The following is a 21,342-nucleotide window of genomic DNA, read 5'->3' on the forward strand; positions in this document are numbered from 1 at the left end:
ACAGGGAGGGAGAAATAAATAAATACATTGCAGTTCAAAAACTAGGGTGGAAGCCTTGGAAGTCGAGAGACGCGGTCAGGATGAGTGAAGTGTGTGTGTGTTAGTGTGACCTTGACACTCCCCTGTGCCAGTCTTTGAGTATGCCCGGTGCAATGTATAATGATAGAGTAGCACTATTTACAAATATAGCTAATTGCTTCTTTGGCCTTGGTTCCCAGAAGACGATGACCCCACGTGATGGAAGACGGATGGAGTAGGCTGGTGGAACCAATGGCCAGGCATCCCCTATGGAGCAAGCCTACTGTGTATACGGTTGCACCAACCAGCTATGCGGGTGTCCACTACATGTAATGACGTAATCCAGGACGCCGTGTCTCCTTTTAAGCTTCTGCATGTACCTTTTTCGTCAGAACGTTCCATGGCAGCAGAGTTCTTGTAATCCTTGCAAGTGTTGCTTGGGTCTTCTTCCCTAGTGGGTTGCATTTTTTCTGGTGTGAGCATTTAGGAGCCTGCCTTCATTGCTTAAAGACATACCGGATCCATAGGAGACTGTAGAGCAAAGAAGAAACCTTTTTCGCTTCCCTATTGCTACCAGGAGTGCAGGCTGTCGCAAATGCTAAGTGGCTACGAAAATTGTACTGGGAAGTGATACAGCTGGCCAATGACAGCGAACAAGGGCGCAACGCGATCAAGATAGAAATGTGCGCCATCTGCCCGATGGCGTTGCAGATTCGTTATGTGATAGATCTCCTCAGGGCCAATGAATGGGGGGGGTTGCAAAATAATTGGCGATTCTTGCTGCACCTATGTACCTCCTAATGACTCAGAGAATGTGTCCCTTAGCAACATCATGGGGGCCCTTCACAACCTCAGCGCGCACATGCCAACAGAGGCTGAGATCCAGGAGAATGATTGGTTCAACAACCCTTTTTCGTGGGCACTGTCCTGGATGGGAGCGATGATGAAGCTACTGGTTCCCGTGATTGAATTCATGTTGGTGATCTTCTGCTCCTGCTAGCTGGGGCTTCGATGCTGTGCCAAAACAGTGCCTAGCAAGCAGCGCAATGATGATGTTTTCAATTGGGGCACAGGTGAAACCTTGCAGTACAAACTGAAGATTCAAACAAGCCACATATGGTTGTCATAGATCAACACCTTCACCCCCCAGGTACCATCACAGTTCCCCCACCTGACCCCGAACATTACACTGTATATGTATGTATATATATGACATGTACCCCTGAGCAATATGCAAAGGCAGGAGAACGTTTGCGACGTGTGTAGGGCATGGGTACCAAAGGAAGGATCACCCCCATACTTAAAGGCAGAGAGATTGGAAAATGAAAGAAGAGCACAGACAGTAGGAGAGGTTTCCTGGGAATTCGTTAATGGAGAATGCGACAGAGGCATACAAGTGTGCAGTAGGAACTCTGGAGGGTGTAGGGGGACAATGACAGGGGTTATGGTATGGGGAGGTGGCACAGTTTATGCGTTGGCATCCACAAGAAGCCAAAACCCCAGTTTAGATAAATCTCAGCCATATTGAAATTGAGGCCTCACTTTGCACCTCAACTAGGGCTGCTGCCCGAGCCACGCTTGCATTGAAATATGCATATCCATGCACAACTAGCAAAAGATTGCAGAATGGGCACCTGTGAGAAAGACCAGAGGGCTACGATGAATCATAGAGCAGTCATTGTCTCATGTTGCGAGCACTCGTATCCCAGAAAGAATTTTTCCTGCAGTCCCATGAGGGGGTTGAGAGCTCCCTATGAACAGCGATCCCATAAGGAGGGCACGAGCCTACAACCCTCCACGTCCCATATCTAAGTGATGGCCCCCATCCCAAGACCCCTAACATTCCAAAGTACGGTCAATCCCAGACAACCAACCATAAAACTGTTAAAACCCCAAGTAATCAGGAAAGATCTGAAACCAGGGATTAGTTGTTTTCACCATAGGTCACATGATTTGTGTAGCGAGGTGCCGGGAGGGATAAAACCACATAGCTAAAATGAGGGTAGGGAGCCTTGGCAGGGTGCAAACATGACCGGAATCGAGCCCTAATTCGTCAGAAGCAATGACCTCAAACTATGCCATTAGCCCTGGTCTTCAGTAACAGGTGTACGTTAGGACAGAAGTAGAGATATTGTTTTTCTGCACATAATTGCTTATTTGACGCCGTCTTGTACCTTGTGATGTGTGAAGAAGAGCCCACATGGAAGAAGATGGACAAAAGAGGCTGGGACCAATGGCCTGGCATCCCCTACGGAGTAGGTATTTAAGTATAGGGTCTCGAACAACCAGTCATGTGGATTTATACATTATGTAATTGCGTCACTGATGACGATGTGTGCCATCATAATGTCTTGCTGGCGCATCTTCTATTTTTGTGGAAATAAAACTGTGTTCTCAGTGCCTTTTTCCATAGCGGGTTGTATTTTTTCTGGTGTGAGCGTTGAGGGTCTTCTCTACACCCAACCAAATACTGTACCAATATCATTTTAGCGGTACAAATTTGATTTTGCATAGTTGGAGGCTCACGTTAACTGGAAAGAAAAGTACAATTACCTAACAAGGGAAGTAGAAGAGTATGTGAATGATGATCTCTCCATTTTAAGTGAGACTGGGTCCAATGCAGAAAACCTATTACATAATCATGTCGAAAACAAGTTGCTCGATTAGGAATGGGAATCTAACAAGATGGCTACAGATGGTTACCAATCAAGACAAGATTATATACTGCCTGTACCATGAAAGAGATCGTTTGCCAGCCTACTTAAAAAAATTACAGTCGAGCACGCTATGTGCATTTCTTCTCCGATTTAATCTAAACCAGATACCAACATGAGAAGTAATGGGCCCTAGATTGGGCCAGTTGATTCAACAGAGGACTTGCAGATTTTGAAAGGTTCTGTATTTGGAGACTATTAAGCATCTATTAACTGTCAAGGCACTAAATTAACTGTGCTTCACTCATTTTAAAGACAGTATAAGCTATGGCACTACACTCTACCTAGAATCCCTTTGGAAGAGAATTTTGAAATCAGATCAACAATCGCCTTACAAAAAAGTTAATAGAACTGCAGCAACTACTGACAAGGGAGAACTGGAATCGCATAACCCATGATAATTAAACTTAATTACAGGAATTAATGTTATTAATATACTCCACGCCCTTCCTTTTTAGGTTCACATTTATTTTGTTGCAATAGCTGTTGAATTTCTGAATATTTTATTATCGATAATGTATGTAAATAGACACTTGATTGTGACATTTTATTATTTGATTTCAACAGTAAATGGCAAGAGTTTAATCCAAATCATAACGCCAACAATAACAAATAAATGCACTTTATTTTAGGTCACAGACAAAGTATTTATTAAGTACTCAGGTTACACAGAATACAAAGCAGGTTATAGTGTAAATAAAAAACAGTAAATGGGCAGTTAAAGCCGAACATACTTTACCCTAAAATGTAAGTTACATACCTTGTGGAAGACATGATACAGATAGATTTCCAGAGATGAGCTAGACCACCTTGATAATATTACACACAGCAATTAGCATAATTTTCAGGATCAAAGGGTGGCACATAGTACTTGGCACAGGTTTCCTACTGCATTCGAAATAAAGTATTACACCCGAATATAGATGCATATAACACAGTTATAGCACTTCTATGTAGTAAACAGGGGAACACAATGTCCAACACAGGTCGAAGGGGTTCCAAAGTCCAGGATATATATCAGTAAGGCCTCCCTCTAGCCCCAGAAGGGCATATTACATTACAAGGAGTGAAACAATAGTCATACATAGTGAGACTGTTAAGGAGAATTCTCAGAAATGTGCTAACTCCTCTCTACTTAGAGACCCCCAGCTCTTTTTCTGGACTCTAGGACTTTTTCATTTTTACCTGGAGAGAGAGAGAGAGAGACTCCTTTTCCCACTCTTTCATGTATTTTAATGTGATTTGAACTCTGTGTTTCTGTTGGTTGTTGGAGTCTGACAAATTCCATAGGCATCTTTTTACATTGTAGCACACAGCGCCTTCAGTATAGACCTACAGGGAAGTCGTACAGGTATTTGTATTTGTATTTATTTTATTTATAAAGCGCAGCCAGGCCCGGGGGTATACGGGCGCGTACGTTAGATCTGGTTACAGTTACAATTAAAAGCAGTCAACAAAGGGTTATTTTACAGTTACAGGTAGGTACATACTTAGTGTTGCAAATGCATACATACAAAATCTAAGATGTCATACATACATAGTCTAAGATAAATACATTAATTACAAAAGTGTGCAGTCAGCAGTCAATCATGGTAGGATCAGGAAGTTAGGCTGTCATAGAGTCCATGTTGTGAAGCCAACACTTCGTGTTGTGTTTGAATAGGTTAAATGAAGGTTCTGCTCGCAAAAGCGCAGTGATTGTGTTCCATAATTTAGAAGCTTGTACAGGGAAGCTAGCTCCACCCGAGTTATGAAGTTTGAATCTCGGTATGGACATAGTGTTAGCTTGTGCTGCTCTGAGTGGTCTTGAAGAGGTGTGAGGCGTAAGTTGGTTGGTAAGGTATGCTGGTGCCAGGATTCCCCAAAGGCTTAAAACACCTTTCTCTTGGATAACTACTGTTCCCAAGAGCAGTAAAGTGAAACTGACTTTAAGTACACTTTTACATTTCTAGACCCAGAGCACACTATCTCACAAAAGGGTGTTGTAGGGGTTACATAGTATCCTTTTTGTCTAGCTTCTCATGTAACATTTTTATGTTGCCCATTCCTCGATGACTGGCTGGTGGCAGTGGTTTACTTTTAACTACCATGGTGTGTCTTTACTGTGGGCTGCGTTCGCAGCTGCAGTTAAGCACCCTTGGGTGCCATTTTTGTCAAAATGGCCATGGTTGTCTTTTTTCCCAATTTCTTTGTGGAAAGGTCCTTCTTGAGATTTATTCTGCGCGCCAAACCAGGTTTGGTCACTTGGTTCGTTTTGTTTTTGGCGGGATTCACGAGTGAATCCCGACTCTGGCTCCAGGGTGTCTGGTGTGGGCATGAAGTGAGGGAGGTGCCCGAAACTCCCTGTGCTTAGTCTCCTAGGAGACATGAATGTACTCCTAGTTGATTGGCTGGTTGGATGTCCGCCAAGGACAGCCACCCTGCTGGGTGATTGACAGCCAGGCTGGAATGAATGGGAGAAACTTGCTTAAATGGCAAGCCTTTTTGGCTTGGAAGACAGAGTCGACCACTGGACGAAGGAATCCGAAGAGGAACTTGAAGAGGACGCCTGTTGCAACTCCTGGACCATTGCTTTGCCCGGTGAAGCCCTGCTGCTGTGCTGCAACTCCAAATTCGTATCGACAGAGAAGTCCCTGCAAGGACGACTTCTCCCTTTGAGTTGGTGGGACCAATGAACTCCAAAGTAAGCCACCTGGACATCGCTCTCGAAGCTGGTTGAAATTCCACAGAGTTGCTGCTGGAACCCCGACGCCAAAGAGAGGAACATCAGTTTGTTTGCGTTGCTTTTAAGCTGGCCAAGAGACTCCAGGAAGATCCTCCAGACTCCCAGGAAGCAGGACTGACCGAGCCTGAGCCACCTCAACAAAGTGCTGGACCCCAGATGCAAGGAAAGTCAGTCTCGACATCCAGAAACCTCAGTGGTGCTGTTGGCGGTAGACGCGAGGAGCTGGAACATGTTGGAAAATAGGCAGTTGCTGTCGGTAACCGTCCCATTTCTTCGTCTTCACTAAAGACTTTTAAAAACATTGTGCAAAGACTTTTCTACTTACCTGCAAGAAGTGCTTCAGCTACATAGACTTTTGCCTATTGACTTTGGCCTAGCCTGTTCCCACTGAAAGACTCTTCTCTATTCTGACACTGGGAGGGTTGAAAAGTATTTGCCTTCTTAAGAATACTTATGATCCCTTGTTTGTTCTCAGTAACCTTTTCTTTGCCGCATCTCAGTGCTATTCTAAATGCTAACAGTTATCAATGTAAACAGTGTCCTAACAAATGATGTCACCTGAGAGTGTAGGAAGTGTGTGTATATCCTACACAGTAATGTAATACATAGATGTAGTAAATCACAAATACATGGCAAATAATGGATAGCTTCTAAAAAATAAGGGCTTGGTGAAGAACTCAAGGGACCCTAGAAAAATGTCACAGTCCAGGTAGGCACCTTCCAGTTTCACATTTTGAGTTATAAATGCCCATCTGAAACAAAAGGACAAAGTCTGTAGACTGATCTGTAGTTATGATAAACCCTCAAGGTTTACCAATGGGGAAATGTGGTTGTTAGAGAAAATTCTCAGAAATGTTCTAATTCCGCTCTACCTTAGAGACCCCCAGCTCTTTTGCTGTACTCTAGGACTTTTTTATTTTTACCTGGAGAGAGTGAGACCCTTTTTCCCACTCTCTCATGTATTTTAATGTGATTGCAACTCTGTGTTTCTGTCGGTTTTCGGAGTCTGACAAACTCCACATGCATCTTTGTACATTGTGACAAACAGCACCTTCAGTCCATTGGCACAGGGAAGTCTTTGAGATTTCCCCAAAGTTTAAAAGCCTTCTCTTGGATAAACTACTGTTTCCAAGAGCAGTAAAGTGAAATTGGCTCTACTTAAAATTGTAACTTTCTAGACCCAGCAAACATGATCTTACAATAGGGTGCTGGAGGGGTTACTTAGTATCCCCTTTGTCTAGTTTCTCATGTAATAATTGTATGTTACCCTTTCCTCGATGAATAGCTGGTGGCAGTAGTTTACTTTTTACTACGGTGGTGTGTCTTAACCGCGGGCTGCGTTCACAGCTGCAGTAAAGCATCCTTGGGTGCCATTTGTGTCAAAATGGCCCTGGTCTTCTTTTTTTTCCATTTCTCTGTGGAAAGGTCCTTCTTGAGATTTACTCTGCGCGCCAAACCAAGTTTGGTCCCTTTGTTCGTTTTGTCTTTGGCAGGATTCACAAGTGAAGCCTGCCTCTGGTTCCAGAGTGTCTGGCAGGGGCAGGAAGTGAGGGGGCTGCTCCAAACTCCCTGTGCTTAATCCCCTTGGTTGCAGGAATGCACCCAAAGGGGAGCATTTGTATTGCCTTGTTCGAATTGCAATGCTGTGTGCCTACCTGGTTTGTGTTGAATTCCGCCTTTCCAAGATGGCTGTGTTTATTGCCTGCAATGGAGTGCTGGGTATGGTGCTGCTGGGGGTCTGGGATTGGCTGTAGCCCTGTTCATCTGGGCCAATGGGAAGGCCGGCAGGCTTGGCCGGCCCTCCTCACAAGGCCCGATCCTGGCCCCTTCTCCTCGCACTTTCCTTCATGATTTCCTTTCTTGGATGCAGATGCCTGAGCGGCTGCTTGCCCCCGCCCTCCCCGCCGCAGATTTCTAGTGCATACATAGCACAGACACCAGAAAGGTAAGCCCCACATTTCTGTGCTGCCACGAAGCGGCGTGCGACGGCGCATTTGAATGGAATTTTAATTTTGCTATGACTTTGCCTGCATAGTCACACTTACCATGCGGAAGTCCCTCACATTTGTGAGCATTTTTATTGCCCTGTTCCAATTGCAATGCTGTGTGCCTACTTAGTTTGTGTTGAATTCCGCCATTCCAAGATGGCCGTATTTATTGCCTGCACTGGAGTGCTGGGCATGGTGCTTCTGGGGGTCAGGGATTGGCTGTAGCCCTGCTCATCTGGGCCAATGGGAAGGCCGGCAGGCTTGGCTGGCCCTCCTCACAAGGCCCGATCCTAAGGCCCTGTCTACCCCTGTCCACCACGGTATCCCACCCGTCGGTCGCCTGTGTGTGCATGACCCCCCCCGTTACGGAGAATTCTCATTCAATGGCTAATTTCCTTTACCTATAGAGTCCCCCAGCAGATTTGCTGGATTTGCAGGGTTTGTTTCTTTTTACCTGCTAAGAGTGAGACTCTTTTTCCCACTCTTAGGCATTTTTGCTATGTGTGTCCTAGGCTATTTTTGTGTTTAATGCCTATGGGATTTTCTCTCCCCCATAGGAACCATCTTTATTCACATGTGTTACACAGCACCCTCAGTGCAGTGACACAGGGGTGTCGTAGCGACCCCCAAACATAGACTCCATACCCTGGGACTGACTACTGTCTCCCAGGGCATGTAAAGTCCCCATTGACTTTACTAGTCAATTTTTATGAACTTAACCAGTACAACCCATCTTACTATGGAAGTACTGGAAGGGGTTAATAGTTTTTCCCCTATGTTCATTTTCGAGGGGGTACCTTAAAGTACCTCTCTCTAAAGTTTCTGGCTGGTGGCAGTGGTTACTACCATAAATATTCGACCGCAAATATTTCTCTATGGGATTTTCCCATTGTTCGAGGTTACCACTTTTTCTGACAGCCTCTAACATACCGCCGGTGCATTTTAATGTTAACTCTTTCCTCTGGTAGGTTTTATTTGCCAGAACTTTAATATAACTTCTTTCTCGTGTCTTTCTCTACAATCCTAACCCAGGTCGGGGATCCTTTGTTCGTCCGTTTGGCGGGCTTCTGCCCAGAAGCCCTCCTTCCGGCGCCACTGAGTCTGGGGTGGGTCCATTGTGCGGGAAGGGAGTAGGACCCCTGGACAGGATTGCCTCAGCAACCCATGTCGCACTCTATCCTGATAGGCTGGAGGGTCTCCCGCCAAGATGACCACTCTACTGTGTGAGTGACAGCTAGGCTGTATGAATGGGGATCTTTTTGCATAAAAGCAGGGGCCTGAGGACTGGAAGCGCAAGACGTCGCCACTGGAACTAAGAAGCCGAAGAGGAGAGAAGCCAAAGACATCTGCAACGACTGAACCACCGGTGAAGCCCTGCTACAGCGTCTCACCACTTTTCTCCACAAGACGAGATAACATCTTCACCTGCAAGAGCCATCTTCCCTTGAGCTGGTGGGGCCAACCAGTTTGCCAATCGCCTTCCTGGACCTGCCTTGGTCGAATCGCCAGTACCCAGTACTCGGTGGACGGACAGCCAGGCACCAGTCCACCCGGACTGCAATTTAAAGGAGCGTACCTTTTACTCGTCGGGCAGACCCACGGCTGGTTTCATCCCTGGGTAGTGCAGTAACTCGAACCTTCCTCCACAACGAGAGCCTCTCTTCCTCTGCTGGATCCCCCAAACTGCAGGAACTACCAGGAACAACCACCACCGCAGGAGCCACTTCTTCGTATTAAGGTACATTGTTCTGCCAGGCCACCCTTTCTTCGCGGTAGCACTAAAGGTGTTTTACATCCTTTACCTACCTGTTGGGTTGGCCGCCCCCCTCTCTTAACATTGTCTTTCGCCTCTGCATCCACCTTTTCAATATCGTTAACCAAAGACTTGACTGCAGCTACAAGAACATTTTGCTCCTGGGCCCTTGCCCTGTACCACTGACTCTGGCACAGGCCTACTGACTGGCTACATTTGTTAAATCTGCCTTCTCGAGATTGATTCTCCAGTTGAACTGTGTGGTGCAACCCTTTCTTATAACTACTCTTTCCTTCCCACTGTCTAATCTTGTGAAATGCCATTTTGCTCAGTTTTAATTTAAACACTGCTTATACTTATGCACTGTCTTGCTCTAACTGGGTCACAAGCTAATGGGAAGTGTTACTAGGGTGAATAAGAAGCTATTTCTGAATAACTTGTGCTTTCCCTCCCTTGTGAGAAATTGTTAGAATATCCCTTGTGTGTAGTTTTCACCGTGCAGTTTTGCTTAGTTTTCACTCTGGTTCACTTGGTCTACAATTTATATAGGTAGTGTGTATATTTTTCCTTTGACTTTAACTTGCTTGATGACTGTGATAAATGTGTTTTATTAGAAGTGTATAAAATAAATATATATCTACTTTTTAATACAAAGCTTTGGTCAGTGTTTTCTTGTGCCATAGTACTGAAGACCTATTGTGTAAACCCTGAATACTGCTCATCTCCCTCTTGAGATAAGTCTGACTGCTCAGCCACAGCTATCAACTAAATCTTTGTGGTACAGACTGATACCAAAGGGGATTTATTGCTCTCACCTGTAGTCCTAATCTTGTGTAGTGCTCTCTAAGGGAACTGCACAGGATTCTGCCTAACACCCCCCCACCCCGCTGGTCACCTGTGTGTGCATGAACCCCCACCCCGTTGGTCGCCTGTGTGTGCATGAAGCCCCCCCTCCCCGCTGGTCACCTGTGTGGGCATGAACCCCGCCCTCCAAACCCCCCTGGTTGCACCTACCCTGTCCCATGCATTACCAGTTGTCGCCACCCGTTAATACGAGTTGGCGCTCATGTTTTATGCCACCATTTTGACCACATGCATTACCTTGTTGTTGCCACCCTTTAAGATGGGGTTAGCACTCATGTCTTATGCCACCAATTGTGACCTATGCATTACTTGTTGTCGCCACCCTTTAAGATGGGGTTGACGCTCTTGATTCATGCCACCAATTGTGACTATATGCATTACCTGTTGTTGCCACCCTTCAAGTTGAGGTTGGATTTCATGTTTTGCTACCGATTTGACCACATGCACTTATGTAACCAAGTAAGTATTCTTAATAGCTCCACGATGCCCGAGGGCAGTTGTGCGCTTTACAAATGCAAATAAATAAAAATAAATAAAAGAAACGGTGATTGGCTGGCTGTCCGGCAAGGACAGCCACCATGCTGTTTGAGTGAGTGGCAGCTATGCTGGAATGAATGGGAGAAACCTGCATAAAAGGCGAGGCTTTTTGGCTTGGAAGGCAGAGTCGACCACTGGACGAAGGAATCCGAAGAAGAACTTGGAAGAGATGCCTGCTGCAACTCCTGGACCGTTAAGCCCTGCTGCTGTGCTGAAGCACCGAATTCGCCTAGACTAGAGAAGCCCTGCAAGGACGACTTCTCCCCTTTAGTTGGTGGGACCAATCACCTCCAAAGTAAGCCACCTGGACATCCTCTCGAAGCTGGTTGCACTTCCAGCGCAGTTGCTGTTGGAACTGAAAAGTCTGGGAGAGGAACACCAGTTTGTGTGCGTTGCTTTTAAGCTGGCCGAGAGCTTGAGGAAGATCCTCCGGACTCCCAGGAAACAGGACTGAACGAGCCTGAACAGAGTGCTGGACCCCAGATGCAAAGAAAGCCCATCTCGACAGACAGGAATCGCGGTGGTGCTATTTGCGGTAGATGCAAGAAGCTGAACACTGAAGTGCCACTTGTTTGAAGATTGCCGGTTACTGTCGGTGACCGTCCCATTGCAGTACAAGAGTCCCCAGAAGTCCTTCCTCTTGTCCCCACGACTGAGGCCCAGGAACACCAGGATCTGCAGAGCTGCACAGGAACTGAAGTCATCTGCTGCATTTTTCTTCTAACTAAATGTACTGTAAATTCGAAGAGAACGTAACTCTTGTTGTAGAGTTGCTTGCATCCTCTACTACTCACAAGTCTAAACAGCTTGTGGCCCTACATTGATTCTTATTTTTCTTCAAAGACTTCTAAGAAATTGTGCAAAGACTTTTCTTACTTAACTGCAGGACGTGCTTCAGCTCACATAGACTTTTTCTCATTGACTTTGGCTTAGCCTGTTTCACTGAATGACTTCTCTCCTTTGATATTGTGTTGCACCTATCCTTCCAGGAAGGGGTTAACCTAGTCTGCATTGGGGAGTCCAAAAGTATTTCCCTACTTAGGAATATTTGTGATGTCTTGTTTGTTCTGATAACCTTTTTGTTGACACTGATCTCAGTACTAATCTAAATGCCATCAGTAATACATTAATGGCCACAGTGCACTAGCTATTTAAGTCACCTGAGGGTGTAGGAAGTGTCTGTGTGCCATCCCCAAAGGGTGTTTGCTGATTTAGAAACTAAGAGTGTGTATTTTGCAGGTATTTCTGTGTTGCTATTATATTGCTCCCTTCTGAAGGCTTATTCAAATGACTGATAAATTAATAATTGTTTTATCAAGAAACCTTGTGTGTGTTTGTTTGGATCTTTGTTTAAACTGCCTACAGCTCACATTGACCCCTCGTGAGATAAGCCTGATTGCTCAGCCACACTACCAACCTGTGTAGTTCAGACTTATACCAAAGGTTGGGTCCTATTGCCGGGAGGCTAAGGTTGTTGTAGTGCACCCAAAGGGTACAACCCCAAATCTTTACCTAACAGTGGTTAAGGTGGACTAGCAAACTGTAAACACCACAGACCCTAGAACCCCACTGAGGCAGAGTATTAATTGCAAACCCAAGGCACAGAGGTGAGGACTTTCAGTGTTGGTTCCGGTAACTGAAGGTATCTTTCTACCGGGTGAAATGAGGGATATGGTCACCCAAATACTTGCACCATCAGGCAACGATAACCCAGACAGCTCAAAAAAAGAACAATTCTCATTCATGTGAGTGAGAAACAACATTCAGAAGTGAAATCCGCAACCGAGAAGGCTCAAAGAGGACAGAGGAATCTATACACGGCAGACCAAGGTTGTTCAGCAGACAAACGTGGATGGTGCACTAACAAAAATGGTCGCTGCAGCAGGACCATATTAATGGCAGCCAGAGATGGCCATGACAAGCAGATGTGGTGAGGTGTTGGAGTCCCAAATTAATTCCAGGTGGAGGCAGCTTCCAAAACCAAGGCGGAAGACCTTAAATGGCAATAAACTATGGAAAAATGGCCAGGAAAATGGTCCCAGATTGGAATACTTGAATCAAGTAGATGAGGACCAGCAGCAGCAGAATGATCAAGAGAGTATCCCTATATTTGGTGATTTTAGGACCACTTTTTAGGGCTCCCTCTTTTTGCTTTTTTCCCCCCTTCACGTTTTGGGATCACCGATTTATAGTTATTGGTCAGAGAGACCTCTAGTGAAGTGCCCTTGCAACTTTTATTACTTTACTTAAGATACACGGTACTGGATTGCCAATAAGGCAACCTCATTTGCCCTATGGAGATTCTAGAACCCCACATTGGCTTTAGAGAGTAGGTTGATAGTAGTAGTACTTTAGTTTTGGCTTCACCAGGGGTGCAAGCCATTTTACCCATTAGGGTACCAATATATATATTTTATTTTAATCCATTTTCTAGGACTCTGTTTGTTCATGGCTATTCTGATCATGTGGGCTCATTTTGAGCCCACAATGTCTGTTTCCACATTGGTTTGAGCTGGTTGAGGCCATCCTCGTTTCCTGTGGTGGTGGTCTGGGACGGGTGGCAGTCATACAGACACACCAGTATGGTTGGTCACCTAAATCTTCGCACCCAGTTCAACTAGTGGTACATGTAACTGGCCTTTGGCAGGCAATTTTTCCAGAGGACTTAATGCCTTGCCTGGTCTTTGATTCCCTATATTTTTCCTGCTCCCTTATTGTAAAAAACAGTCTGCTGACCTGCTTAAGGAGTTTTTCCTGCAAATTCCTGCTGTGTTTGCTATTTAAAGCCTGCACCTAACCATATTGGCATGGTACATTGCCTTGTACATGTCACAGTTTAGTGTATTTGCTCCCAATGTCCAGCCTGGGCTTCTTGAATTCTGCTGATGCCTCCTCATGTCTGCTGGATCGACACTTCCCTGTTGGAACCGTTTTCTTGACTGTTTATTGTTACCAACTGCCATTTCCCAATAGGATGTTCCGTTTGGCTGTGGGTCACTGCTGATGCCTAGTGTTAAGATGTATTTCTAAAATGTAGCCTGGTGGACAGATTTTAGGAGGCCACCCTAGTTGTAGTAAACAGTGGAACTCAGAAGTTTAGCCAAATCCACTCAAGGTAAGCATGGAGAGGGATCAAGGCTTAGTCTCAGGAGAAAGTGAGTGGGTTAGGTGTCCACAATGAGTTCACACAGTGAAGCACAAAACAATTCAATTTAGACAGGCAAGTACAGAAATACTGTATTATAGGTCCAATAACAGACACTAGAAAAATGAAACAAGCAGGTGGGTAACATCAGACAATACTCAATTATCAAACATATGTACAGCCACATTTAGGTTTGTAGGAATGCATACAATAACTTAGACAACAGAAAGAAGGTAAGTAGTGATGCAGAAGAATCAAACAAGTTCACATGAATTATGCCCTAACTTTATAAGTCTGATTCCTATGATGTATGGGCCTTGTGCCAAAAAGTCACAAAGCTTCTTCTTAGGAGAGGGGCAGATGTAGGAAGAGTTCTTGTGATGGTGAAAATGTTCCAAATATTTTAGAAGATACTTTGACAATGTTACAGGTTAGTGTGATGAACCCGGTGGAGTCCCCCAGCAGCGACCTCCGCGCATGTGGCCAGGAGATGGCAGCCGCTACCTGATCCTGGGGGTGGCTATATGAGGGAGGATCACATGGGAGGAGACAGCCTCCGGGGAGATTTCATGGCTTCAGAGTGTGAGACATGGTATCCAACTTTTTTCCCTTGGAAATGGCCCTCCCCTATCCAATACCCTCATGCCCTATTTTCACACATCTACCCATTCTCCTCTAGAGAATAGGGGGAAATCCTTTGTCCAAAACTATAGACCAATTATCCACCTTTGGTCTACCTTTGAAACCTTTAAAAATACTTATTCAAGTTGTCAGAATCAATTTGCAAAAATGGACTCCATGTCCTGGACATCTCAAAACACTGGGACGAAGAAGATCAATCAAAGAATTCAGATTGAAGGAGGCCGTAAGTCCAGCAAGCACTCTAGTGGTAGTCGCGTGCACCTGAGCCAGGGAAGTTCAAAAGGCAAAGGCATAGGGAGAGAGTCTGCAATGTCTGCTGCTGTCGGGAGGCAGTTAAACCTCTTCGCGAGAAACAAGGAGGAGAAAGGCTGAAGCTGGCGTAGTGGAGCCAAAAGGCTCGCCGACGAAGCAAGAAGAAGCTGACCGAGACATGCTGCGGGAATGCCACAAGCCGGTAAGGAACGCGTGGGTGTTCGTAGGTGACCAACGGCAACACTTTACTTACCGGAGCCGAGAAGGAAGCAGACCAGACTTGTGGAAGAAACAAGCAGAGGCAGTCGCAACAAGGAAACTAGCAGAAATCTTTTACCGGCTGACTGCGGGAGAATCCAGGACGCCATTCAGAGTCAGTGAGTCCGCCCAAAGACAGCGGAGATCCCAGGGCACATCAGCCACCACGCCAAATGTAGATAATTATATGCAACATAACAGAGAGAGAGAGATAGAGAACGAAAGGACATATTATTCAAAGGGAAAAGAACCTCAAACAAAACCCTTGCAAATGTATGAATGGGTGCAATGCAAGCAAATAGAAAGCTAGAGTAAGAAAATATATCAGGAGGATACATTATCCAATGACGCTGATACACCATTCTGGAAAAGGCCAAAGGCCCATGATTTCAAGTGTGTACGAACATGAAGCCCTGGCAGGAGAGAATACCAGGCAATTACAAGAGCATGAGAACAAGAAGCCCTAGCAAGAGAGTTCTAGGAGCAGAGTGCAACCCTTTGCGAATAAGAAATGAAGAATGCACAAATGTAGGACTCCTCCAGACACTTCACCAGACTGGGGAAGGTGAGTTCCAGCAATGGCTACTGCACACAAGCGTCAGCAGGCGTTTCCAGTCGAGGTTGAAAACCTTCCAGAGCAGGATCCCTTGATGCTGGGAAGATGAACCTTGGCAAGAAAGCGACTTGTGACACAAGCTGACGACCACTGAAGTTACAGTGACAAACGCGCAATAGTGACTATTTTACCGAGGTAGCCACTGGAGCACTAATAACAGTAGGAAGCTCATTGATCTGTTGCTAACTAGCTGCTGGGTTACTGGCGTACCTTTTGTTTTATATTTATTTCTGTGTGCGCTGGTACATTCCCTTCCCCAAAACCTCCCGCTGTATCTAACTGCTTTTAGGGCCGCACTTAGGGCAACGTTTATTCATTTGCACGCTGCCAGAGAGCCGAGTCTTTTCTCCCAGTCTCTTGGCAGCGTGCTCACGTGACTTCCCGACATGCATTAATGGGTCGTATACCATCTGGCCTGCTGGCTTTGCCTTTTTTCCTATTGTGACTATAAGTACTGTTCCATCGGGCAATCTATCTTGCCTCTTGTTTAATGTCTGCTCTATGGCTGCCCATTCGCTCGCCTGCCATGACCTACTCTCTGACCACCCTCCTGATGTGGTTTGCATCTGTGAGACCTGGCTAAGCGAACACTCTGGCCCATAGTGGCCCAGGCTCTTCCTGCTGGATATAACGTCATCCGCATGGACCGGACATGTGTCTACCCACAGGTCGGTGTTGCTCTAGCCCATATATCAACTTTGTTATCATTTGAGCATTCGCTCAAAATCGAAGCTCTGGTGGTGCGACTTTTAATTAAGGCTTCCGTGTCCATTCATATACTGATTGTTTATAGGCCTCCCTGCTACGCCATCCTGGAACTTGCTGCGGAGCTCCAACTTAAATATCCAGGTTTGGTGATAGTGGGCGATTCTAACCTTGGGATCAATAAGGATAATGACCCTGGTACTGTCATTTTTTATCTGCCCTTATGGACTTGAATCTCCAGCAACTGGTTACCAAGTCAACTCATAAGGGGAACACCCTTATCCTGATTCTTTCATCCCCTAGACTGGTGACTGTTAGGGAAAATTCTCATAAATGGTTGATTTCCCTTACCTACTGAGTCCCTCAGCAGCTTTGTTAGATTTCTAGGATTTATTTTTTTCACCTGGTAAGAGTGTGAGCCTTTTTTCCCACTCTTACATGTGTTTTGCTATGTGTATTTCTACTTTTTGTGTTGTCTTGGGCACTGGAGCCTCATCTACTCCAGGGCACCACTTTCTTCATGTGTGTTACACAGCACCTTCAGTGTAGTGACACAGGGTTGTCTTTGAGACTTCCCACCGAATCCATTTTCTGGGGTTGACTACTGTCCCCCAGAAAAGATAAAGTTGCCATTAACTTTATAAGTCACTTTTACCACAGATCTAGTACACCCCATCTTACATGGAGTATTGGAAAGGGTTAATTCTTACCCCTTTTAATCTGGGTCTCTTGGAACATTGTTTCGCTACCTTTACACTAGGATTTGCCTGGTGGCAGTGGTATCTACCCTATTTTTTGTACCGTGGTTATCTTAAATAACCATGGTATTGTTTTAGGCTATTATATTAGCCTCAAACATAAACCCGCTTGACCATATATATTTTATTACGGTTCCAGCTGGGTTTATTCGCCATTTCTTTTTGTAAATGTCTTTCTCGTGTTTTACTTTGCGCACCAAGCCAGGTTTGGTCCCTTTGTTCATCGCCTTTTCGCGGCCTTCCACGCAGAAGCCCTCCTTTAGGTGCCTGAGAGTCTTGGTAGGCAGGATGTGAGGGAGGGGTTTTAGGACCCCTGCCATGGGTTCCCTTGGTAACCCAAGTCGCACTCCTGTCTGATTAGCTAAGGGGACTGGCCTTGCCAGGCCATCCACCCTGCTGTGTGATTGACAGCCAGGCTGTATGAATGGGGGAAAACTGTATAAAAAGAAGGTCTCTGGGACTGGAAGAGCAGAGTCGCCACTGGAACGAAATAACCAATGAACCAACTGGAAGAACCAACTGGAAAAAGAGGACCCCTACCACGACTGAACCACCCGGTGAAGTCCTGCTGCAGGTCCGAAACGTCAGAATTCGATGACAGAGAAGATCCTCCAGGAAACTTCTTCCCTTGAGCTTGTGGGACCAACCAGCTCGCCCAAACTGCAAGCCAGGACCGCTCCTCTGGTCGTATTCGCTGTACAGAGCTACAGTGGGCCGGATACCCAGGAAGGTTGGACCCTGCTTGGGTTTTAAGGAGCACACCTTTTATTTGTTGCTTTGCTCTGCTGCTGGTTTCTTCCCTGGGTAGTGCAGGACCCTCCAGTCTTCCTACTTCTGATCAGTCCGACAGTCGCTTCAGGAACCGTGAGCCTGCTGGAACTACCAGGAACTTCTGCCTCACCTACAGCTCCCTCTCCGTTTTAAGGTACTGTGCAAATCCGGTTGTGCGATTCCTTCAGCCGCAGTGAAAGTGTTTGAAATCTTTCTCCAATCCGAGGGCTTGTCCTTCTCTTCTCTTTGAACTAACTTTTCTACCAACCAACCTCGTCCGGAAACTGTGCCACGAACTTTACAGCGAACTACACTGAACTGTATTATCTTGAGCAAAAGACTTTTGAACCATTGACTTTGGCCCTAAGCCTTTTCTATCTGATTTTATCATTTTAGCCTCTCTTGTTCGATTGCCCCGAATGAACAAGTTACTTTCTTACCTGGTAACGTTCTTTCGATGGGATGGTCCGACAACGTATTCCATATCTATGACAGGTACTGTCCACAGCTGTGCTGCTTCGGAAACTTTTCGGCGTCTTCGTCCTGCGTCGATGAGCCGTCCCCGAGGACCTCCTCCGACGGCCGACATCACCCGATGTGATAAGTAGGACGCACGACGCCCGTAGCCTTAGTTGTAGTTTTTTCCCCCAGAAAGTGTGACACCAGTTTTCTGCCAGTCAGACACACATGGACTTGCGCAACGCAAGCTGCAATCGCATAAGAAATTCTGCAGCGGGGAAGGTAGGGAGGGAGCGATATGGAATACGTCGTCGGACCATCCCATCGAAAGAACGCTACCAGGTAAGAAAGCAACTTGTTCTTCGAGGGGATTGGGTCCTCCGACGTATTCCATATCTATGACAGACTCCCAAAGCAGTACCAAGCAAGGAGGTGGGAAAAGAATTTAGAACACAAATTTAGCATGCCCAATCAAATTGCGGAATAAAGGACTGCCTTGCCAAAGGCCAGATCCTGCCCTCGGATGGAATCGAGGAAGTAGTGACGTACAAAAGTATGTACTGAAGCCCAGGTGGCTGCATCACAGATGTGACGAATGGGAACACCCCTCTGCAGGGCAGTAGACGCAGCCACTCCCCTGGTAGAATGGGCCCGCAAGCCAGCCGGAGGGTCCTCACCCGTCAAGCGGTAACACTCGGAGATAGCTAAAATAATCCAACGAGACAAAGTCTGTTTCGTCACAGCTTGTCCCAAACGCTGTCCAGCGTAACGAATGAAAAGTTGATCTTCCACTCTGACCCGGGACATGCGCGAAATATAAAAGCTCAACGCTCTCCTAGGATCAAGCCTATGGAGCCTCTCCTCTTCCTTACCAGGATGTGGAGGAGGATAGAACGCCGGAAGAACAACCTTCTGGCTCAAATGAAATTCCGAAACCACCTTCGGAAGAAAGGAAGGACAAACTCTAAGGACAACCCTGTCCTTATGAAACACAGTGAAGGGTGGCTTAACTGAAAGTGCCTGTAACTTACTCACTCACTCTGCGAGCGGAAGTAACCGCAACCAAAAACACAGTTTTCAGATTTAACAGTCTCAAAGGGCAAGAATGCAAAGGCTCAAACGGAGCACCCATAAGAAACTTAAGAACAAGGTTCAAATCCCAACTGGGCACCAGAAAAGGTGACGGAGGGAACACATTAGTGAGCCATTTCAAAAACTGAGAAAAAAAGGAATCTTAAAATAGGAACATTCTTCAGACGTGCGCCTAAATATGGACAGCGCCGCCAGGTAACCTTTAATGGTCCCCACTTGCAAGCCCCTGTGGGCCAAGCAAAGCAAAAAAGACAGACCATGGGAATGTCAAACTCAAAAGGATCCACATTCTTAACTCTGCACCAGTCGCAGAACTTTCTCCAACGGCAACAGTACAGAGACTTTGTTGCCAGCCGCCTGGCCGAGAGCAACACCTCCATCATGTCTTCAGGGAGGTCCCAATCCTTATACCTCAACCTTTCAGAAGCAAGCGTGAAGGTTGAGGGATCTGACCTCTGGATGGAGAACCTGACCCCCCTCCCGTGAGAGCAGATCGTCTCGGTAGGGAAGACGATGTGGAGGACAGATGGACAAGTCGACAAGGTCCAGGTACCACGTCCTCCGGGCCCACGCCGGAGCAATGAGGATCATCCGGGAAACGAACCTCTGCAGTACTTGCGGGATGACAGGGACTGGAGGAAACGCGTACAGCAGTGGGAATGACCACTCCACCACTAACACGTCTCCTAAGGCTCCTTTTGGAGGAAATTCCCGCAAGCAGAACCTTTCGCACTTCCGGTTGACACTGGAAGCAAAGAGATCCACTTGAGGGGTCCCCCCCAAAGGGCGAAGATCTCCAGGAGAATCTCCTGAGCCAGCTCCCACTCGTGAGAGATCGTGCTCTGCCTGCTCAGAGCGTCCGCCGTCTCGTTGTCGTCTCCAGCCAGATGAACAGCCGAGATCGAAACTTCCTGCTGGATGGCCTAGAACTCGAGCTGCATCGCCTCCCTGCACAGAGGAAGTGACCCTGCCCCCTCCTTTTTGTTGAGGTAGTGCATGGCCACTGTGTTGTCCGTTAGAATCAGGACACACTTTCCTCGCATAGTCGGCAGAAAAGCCTTCAGGGCTAGCCTGACGGCCCTCAGCTCCAACAGATTGATATGGAGTCTGGACTCTGACCGAGACCAACGACCGCTGACTGTCAACTTGTTGGCATGTACTCCCCATCCCGTGAGGGATGCGTCCGTCACGATCGTCACCTCCGGCCAGGGCAGTCAAAACGGGGCCCCCTTCATCAGATTGCCTTCGACGACCCACCACAGAAGGTCCTGGGTGACCGAGGGCGGCACCTGAACAGGGTCCGACATCCTGCCGGAGGACTGAGACCACTGGAGGTTGAGTGCCCATTGCAAAGATCTCATCCGCAACCTGGCCTCTGGCACCAGAAGAATGCAGGATGCCATGAGGCTGAGCAGTCTCAAGAACTCGGACGCTGGGAGAGCCTGGGCAAGCTGACACTTGTGCACCATCTGATGAATGTGAAGAGCCCTCACATGGGGAGGAAAAAACAGCCCCAGGGATGTGTCGAGCACTGCTCCGATGTACTGGAGCCGCTGTGTTGGCGTCAAATGGGACTTCTTTAAATTGAGGGAGAAGCCCAGCTTGTGAAGGGAGTGGCAGGTGACGGACAGATGATCCAGGACTTGCTCGGGAGAGCTCCCCCTGATCAACTAATCGTCCAGGTAGGGGTAGACGTGAATCCCCCCTTTCCTGAGATGCGCTGTCATCACCACCACCATGAGCTTGGTGAAAACCCTTGGGACGGAGGTCAATCCGAACGGCAGGACACGAAACTGAAAGTGCGAGTCGCCAACCGCGAACCTCAGGTACTTCTTGTGCTTGAGATGGATCGGCACATGGAAGTAAGCGTCCTTGAGGTCGAGAGACACCAACCAGTCCTAAAGTTGAAGGGCCTGGAGGACTTGAGAGAGAGTAACCATCTTGAACTTGTCCTTCCTGAGGAGTTTGTTCAAACCGCGCAAGTCCATGATGGATCTCAATCCCCCGTCTTTCTTCAAAATCAAAAAATAAGGGGAATACCATCC

The sequence above is a fragment of the Ambystoma mexicanum genome, chromosome 3q (genome assembly GCF_040938575.1).
Source record: "Ambystoma mexicanum isolate Mex_15411 chromosome 3q, UKY_AmexF1_1, whole genome shotgun sequence".
NCBI lineage: Eukaryota > Metazoa > Chordata > Amphibia > Caudata > Ambystomatidae > Ambystoma > Ambystoma mexicanum.